Source organism: Fopius arisanus, unplaced genomic scaffold, assembly GCF_000806365.1.
Source record: "Fopius arisanus strain USDA-PBARC FA_bdor unplaced genomic scaffold, ASM80636v1 scaffold00123, whole genome shotgun sequence".
NCBI classification, from domain to species: Eukaryota; Metazoa; Arthropoda; class Insecta; order Hymenoptera; family Braconidae; genus Fopius; species Fopius arisanus.
Genome location: NW_011887862.1, coordinates 74,219 through 81,429, shown reverse-complemented (window position 1 = coordinate 81,429; position 7,211 = coordinate 74,219).

The following is a 7,211-nucleotide window of genomic DNA, read 5'->3' as shown; positions in this document are numbered from 1 at the left end:
GTCCTCCTGATGATAGCGAGGATACTCCTCTCGGCTGTAGGCCCCGTAGGGGTAGTGGTCGTAGGCGTACCTAGGGCCGTGGGGTGGTGCTGATGGCCTCGCCTGTACTGGTGCCGGGATACTGGCTTGGAGAGGTGGTCTGTATCCCTCGGGGTCCCGGGTGGTTGGCCTTGCTAGGGTGGTGGGGTTGGGGGTCCCCAGACGCTGTGCCGGCGGGCCAGTGGCTGCTGGCGGTGCTCCGTGCCTCGGGCAGATCTGCGTGGTGAAGAACCTGAACCCACACTGGGCGCAGAACGGCTCGCCCGTGGGGTTGGGGCATTGCGGGTGTTCGTGGCCCCTTTTGTGGCAATCATAACACCACGGGCGAAACCGGCGGCGTCGTCCTCGGGTGTCTGGGCCTCTGCTGCCTGGTGGCGAGGCTGCCCCCTTTTCCGCAGGTGGTGCCAGTGCAGTTGGAGGTGGCGGGCTCGGTGGCCCCCGGCGTACGACCGTCCCTGTGGACCTCCCGGAGCTTGCGTGGGACGGGGCCCTACCGCTGGCCGTGGTGGGGTGTCTGTGTCTGTGTCCGAGGCATGCAGGACGAGTGCTTCCCCGGGTTCCTCCTGGGCCGTCTTCCGCACGGGTGTGGCCGGCGGCGTTTCGAGTGGCACCCGACCCTTCGAGTGTGAGGGGCTTCGGCTAGCTTGGGGGGTCTGGTCCGGGCGACCTCGCCCCTTGGAGCGTTTAGACTGCCTCCGTCCGTGCCTCTTGTCAGCCGATGATGAGCTGAGTGAGGACGTGTCCGACGATGAGGACGAGTCCGAGGAGGTCGACGTCGACGAGGATGAAGATGAGCTGGGCGACCTCCTCTTCCGATGGTGGCGTCTTGTGGGGACCCGTGGTAGGTGGGGGACGATGACCCTTGTGTTGGCCGGGTACTGATGTGGCAGTAGGGCCAGTGTCTGCAGGGCACTGACGAACCCAGGGTTACGGGACTCCACCCTCCACACGTCTTCCAGGAAGGGCCTGAGGCATGCCCAGTACTCCTTTCCCTCTGGCCGGAGCGTCCTCTGTGAACTACTGGGCTTCAATGGCCGTTGCACCGGGGCCATGGCGAACCGTTGGCCGCTGGAAGATTAAGGGTGGTCCTTGCTGGTCGTCTCTAGGGTTGAGGGAGCTGGAGGTGGGACGTAAACCACGTCATCGTCCTCGGTGGCAACTTCAGCCGTGGGGCCTCCCACTCCTTCGACCTGGTGACCAGCCTCACCTCCTAGGGGTGGAATAACTGCCTCACCGCCTTGGGGTGGAATAACTGCCTCACCTCCTTGGGGTGGAGTAACTGCCTCACCTCGTTGGGGTGGAATTACCACCTCTCGGCAGGCGAGGGGAACAATGGCCTCACTGCTGTGTGATGGGGGATCTGTTGCTGCTGCCCTGGCCTGGAGTTTCGCGGCCATCTCTTTGGGAACCTCTAGCAGCAGCTCCAGGGACCTTCCTGGCGTTAGAGGTCTTTGAGCCACCAGGGTGGGAGGTGGTGGTGTGGTCAGCCCTGTCCCTGGTAGCGGCTCGGTGGCGGCCGGGGCCAATACTGGGGGCGCCTCCCCTACGTCCATGGGTTCCGGTCCTGGTGTGAGGCGGTCACTCTCCGCTGTTGGGATCCTCTCCTTCTTCTTATCCTCGCTCCTCTTCCCCTTCTTCTCCTTGGCATCCTTGGGCCCCTTTGAACAGAAATGGCGTCGTTGGAAAAACCCTCCTAGTGTCAGGGATATCTCGAATCTACGGGTTTGGATGTTTCGTCGTGGTACCTGGCGGGTTTACCGGCGCGAGATACGGTTTTAGGTCTTGTACCGCGGCCTCGCCCTGAGTTTTGCCGCGGAATTCGGCGAGCGCGTATCGCACCCTCGACAGTTTCCTGTCGATGATGAAGGGACCCTCGAACGGAGGTGCTAGCGCGGCGGAGAAACGTTTCGCGGCGTTAGACAAGGGGTGAGATCGGCGCATTACAAGATCTCCCTCTCGAAATTCTACGTTTCGACGCCTAAGGTTATAATGATCCGCCTGTTTATTAGATGATTCCGTCATGGCGTGGACGAGAGCCTTACGCAACGCGTCTAACCGTTTCATCCGGTCGATCCACTCCTCTGGGTTCCCAGGGAGGATCTCGGGGTCACCTTCAAGCTCGCGCTTGAGGGAAACAGCTGGGAGAGGTTCCCGGCCGAAGTTCGCGAACGCTGGCGTTGCTTGGAGCGCCTCGTGATACGCGGTATTGTAGGCGAACTGAAACTCGTACAAGTTAACATCTCAAGTCCGATGGTCACTCTCGATAAATGCCCGCAGCATGGTTTTCAATACGCGATGCACCCTTTCCACCGGGTTGGCTTGGGGGTGATACGGAGGGGTCGTCTCATGACGAGTACCGGTACTCGCCAAGAGCGATTTTATCTCGCGATTTACGAACTCGGTGCCGTTGTCTGAGAAGAAAACACGGGGTGTTCCCCATCGCGCGATGATCATCTTCTCGAGACTCTCGCGGATTGCTTTTCCCATGGCTCGACGCAACGGAATTACTTCCACCCAACGGGTGAAGAGGTCTTGTATCACAAGCACGAACGAAAATCCGTTCTTGCTTGGAGTTATCGGACCGACGATATCCGCGGCGACGGTGTCCCATGGACCCTGAATCACTCGGCGGCCCATTAGGCCACGAGGAGGATGCTGCTCGACCTTGCATCGTTGGCACGTGTCACAATGCCGTACGAACGCAACGACATCGCGAAACATATTCGGCCAGTAGTATGAAGTGTACAACCGACGATAAGTTTTGTCCACACCAAGATGACCGGCTTGGGGGAGTTCAAGGCATTGGGACATTGCCTGATCGCGTAGTTCGCGGGGGAGAACGAGTTTCCACCCATCGATGTCTTCCATTTCCGTGGAGATGAGGTCCGAAGGTCGGTGGTTATACAGCCGTCCGTCCACGATTTTCCAATCGGGGAATAAGTCAGGTGCACGTTGGATGTTCCTGAATTTCTTCCAGTACCAATGATCCTTGGGGGATGTAATGATCTGGAGAGTTTCGCCAACTGCCTCAGGTCCTTGTAGTTCCTGGATCTCCACGATCGTCTCCGATTCAGGACTCTCACCGTCTGGGGCGCGAGACAATGCGTCTGGGACGTGATGCAACGCTCCCTTCCGATGGATAATTTCAAAGTTGTATTCTAACAACCCGAGTGCCCAACGAGCAAGTCTGCCCGTGGGATTCCGCAGATTGTGTAGCCATCTCAGACTACTGTGGTCGGTAATTACGGTGAAAGTATACCCTTCCAAGTAACACCTGAACTTGGCTATTGACCAGATCACGGCGAGGCATTCGCGCTCGGTCACGGTGTACTTTTTCTCTGCGGATGTCAGCGCACGACTCGCGTACGCGATAACTCTCTCTTCACCCTCGATGACCTGGGTGAGAAGCGCTCCTAATCCGACATTACTGGCGTCCGTCTGGAGTGTAAACGGAACTTCGAAATTCGGACACGCCAGCGTAGGGGCTGATGTTAGATGCCCTTTTAACGCCTCGAAGGCAGCGCGTTGCTCTTCGGACCACGACCATGCCTGCGATTTCTTCATGAGTCGTGTAAGTGGTTCAGCAATGGTGGCGAAACTGGGTATGAACCGACGATACCGCGAAGCCATGCCGAGAAAGCGTCGTACCTCCGTCAAATTTCGTGGCGGGGGATACTCGATAACCGCTGCGGTTTTCTCAGGGTCAACTTGCAACCCAGAATTATTAACGAGAAAACCGAGGTATTTCACGAGAGAGCAACAGAAATTACTTTTCTCGCGATTTATCGCGAGATTCGCCTTTTTTATGCGACCCAGCACGGTTGCCAGTAACGCGAGGTGCTCCTCGAAGGTCTTCGACACGATAATGATATCCTCGAGATATACGAAGACCTGAGGATATAGATCCTGTCCGAGCAATCGGTCGAGAAGTCGCTGGAATGTCGCGGGAGCATTCGTCAAGCCGTATGGCATGCGAAGAAAATGATACAGCCCCCGGCCTGGGACGATAAACGCGGTGATCTCCCTGGAGTCGGGTTCCAGGGGATCCTGGAAGTAGGCTTGGCTTAAATCCAGAGTTGAAATATAAGTCGCTAGGCGTAATTCGTCTAGGATCCCCGACATGTTCGGTATCGGGTACGCGTCCTTTTTCGTCACGGCATTAATTTTCCGAAAGTCAATGCAGAAACGATATTTCCCGTTCGGCTTTTTCACCATCACAACAGGACTAGACCACTCGCTTTGTGAGGGAACGATTATGCCGTTTTCGGCACAATCAGCATAATGCACAGCCCGCACAGTCGGATATTGCTCGCGGTCTCGACTGGCGTAAACGCGTACTTCCTGTCAGGTTTTTCCCGATAATACCAGCCCATATCGAAGAAATCGACGACAACATGGGCGGACACAAGGAAATCCATCCCGAGGATGAAGTCCTCGGAGAGATTCCTCAACACGTAGGGTTGGAGGTGAGTTAGTCGGTCCCGGAGTTCAACGTGGCAGTCAAAGGCGAATTGAGCCACCTCGATATTACCTCCAGCAGTCACAACTGACTTGGCGGGGACCGTTCCGGGAAATACACCGGCCTCTCCTAATAGCCTCTCCGCAGCCGCGCCTGCCAAGGATCGACTAGCACCGGAATCGACTAATGCTTTAATTTTCACACCGTGGATGACGATCTCCACGTGGAAGGCTCGCGGAATATCACCCTCCCGTAGCTTTAAAATGGTACGGGGACTAAACGTTGCCTCACCTAAGCCTGGGCTTGATGGATAATTTGCCTTACCAGGGCGTAGGCCCGATGGAGAAACTGCCTCACCTTCAGACGGGCTTCTCTCCTCGTCTGAATGTGGAAAATTTTTGTTTTCACCCTCTAAATGGGGCGATTCACTGACCTGCGGGTTCAGGATAGGCTCAGGGTACATATCCGACCTTATGCCCCTGGATTCGCGTTTCCCGGGCTGCAGTACGGGCAGTGCGACGTGGTGACTCCCGAATAACTGCAGCGGTAACAGAAGACACGTCTGGGGCTGGGGCAATCTCGATGACGATGATCCGGCTGATGACAGTTCCAGCATCCTGAAGGTCTGGAGCCGGCCGTGGGCGCTGGAGGCGCCGCTGCTGGGGTCAGTGCTTGCCTTGCAGCTGCTGGTGGTTCGGCCCGTGGTGGTCGTCTCGCTGGACTGCTTGCCCTCTCTCGAGATGGTGTCCTTGGCCTGCGTCTCTGCCGTTCTTGCGAGTAGTCCCTATCTCTGGATGGGGTGCGTTCGCGGGGTTGACGTGAGGCGGTGGTCAAGGCAGCAATGGCCTCGAGGAGACTCCTATCCTGCACTGGACTCCTGTCCCGGACTTCCCGTCGGTCGGGAGATAAATCGAATGAGATCGAGCGGGCCGAATTAGGCCTCGGAAGATAGCCACCAGCTCCGGCTGGGGAATGAGCTCGTCGGCCAAAGGGCCTCGATGATTCGCGAGGGCGAAACGCGCGGCTCGGACACACCGAATTCTCCGGTTTCGGTGGAGGCCGCTCCTCATTACTCTTGAGGATTTTCTCTACTCGAAGAGCTGACGTTTCGAGCTCATCGAACGACATTTCCTCCCTAAAGGGGATCACCAGCTGATAAGCGGGAAGAAGTTTCCGATATATTTCCGCCACCGGCTCCCCGATGGACCAGGGGGGGCTTAATCTCGAGAAATACCCTCGCATGCACGCGATGTAGCTGCCCACGAGTTCGCCCTCGGCTTGAGTGCGACGACTAATCTCATCCCGAAGAGCTCCTTGGTAGTTGGGATGCGCGAAGTGCTGTCGAAAAGCCGCCCAAGCTTCCAGCCAGGTCGGGAACTCATGATAACGCCCGCGATACCACACGAGCGCGCTTCCTTCCAGGCAGAACAAGAGTGCATGGAGGAGATCTCCGTCTCTCATGGGGACGATCGGCCTTCGTCCACCCGCGCGAGGAATAGCTCCACGTCTTCGTGGGACGCGCTGGTGAAGCGAAGATTCCACTTCCGCATGTGCTGCAGAAGGGCGGCGCGAGATACCGGACGTTCTCCGTAGACGTCGAACCCGTCATCATGATAGGCGTGTTCGCGATACGGCTCATGATGCGGTTGCTCAGTTGGGGCACCATATCGAGGTTGGCCAGCTGAGAGGTCTCTCCCATAGGGAAGAATAAACTGAGCGAAGGCCGCTGTACGGGCCTGTGCTACTGCCGAAGGTCCGCTGACATTCGAGATGCCTCCATGGGTAGCGGTCGTGATGACCGTCGGAGCTACCCCTGGGATAATTCTACCCGTCGAGGTGAATTGTGCCCACGTCTCCGCGTAGCGGGAATTGTCTACGTCCACCAAAACCACTGGGGTTTGAGTGGTGAATGCGATGGTTGTGCCAAGGGCTACCGGGGCCCTGGAAGTCACGATTGTCTCGCCGGTGGTCGGCGGAATCGGGGGAGTCCCTGCCGATGTCGTGATCATCGGGGTATTCGTTACTTCGGTCGCCGGGGTCAAGGTGATCCCTGGCGGTGGTGATTTCGGTGGACGGCCTCGCCTTTTCGGCGGATTTAATTCCGAGATACCTCCGGGGTCGGAGTAAACCGGGTCAAGCTGACCGCTGCTCGAATGTTCGGATATAACCGGACTTATTGGCCGGGACATACCGTGAGTTCAGCCTTGCTGGCCGATTATCGTCACGTGCCAAGTCGCGAAAAAAAAGAAAAAAACAATTTACTTTCTGGCCGAAGGTTGGCCCGAGGAGTCGGCGGGAGAAATCCTGTAACTCAAGTAATGGTTTACTGGAGATCGGGACACGAGTAAACGACTGATCGGTGGCTTCAATACGCTTAATAATTATTTCGCTTCCGCGTGGTTAATTGCGACTGAACACTTCGGGTGCTGAAGCCGTAGAGACGGATCAGTCGGATTCTCGGCGCGCTGTATGCCGGATAGAAGTCTCCCCAGCATAGTGGGGGAAATTCGGTTTCACCCTAGAAGGGGAGAATTCCGGTCTCCCTGGGTAGGGGAATTGAATTCCGGTGATAAATTCAAAAATAATATTTCGCCTTGTTGTCTTGACGCGCGAGAATTTCTTGTCCGCGATGACGTCGGATTTATTTTCGTCCTCGCGTTTTAATTTTCCGCTCGAACAAAGACGTATTTGTTTTCGTTGAGGGATTATCCCG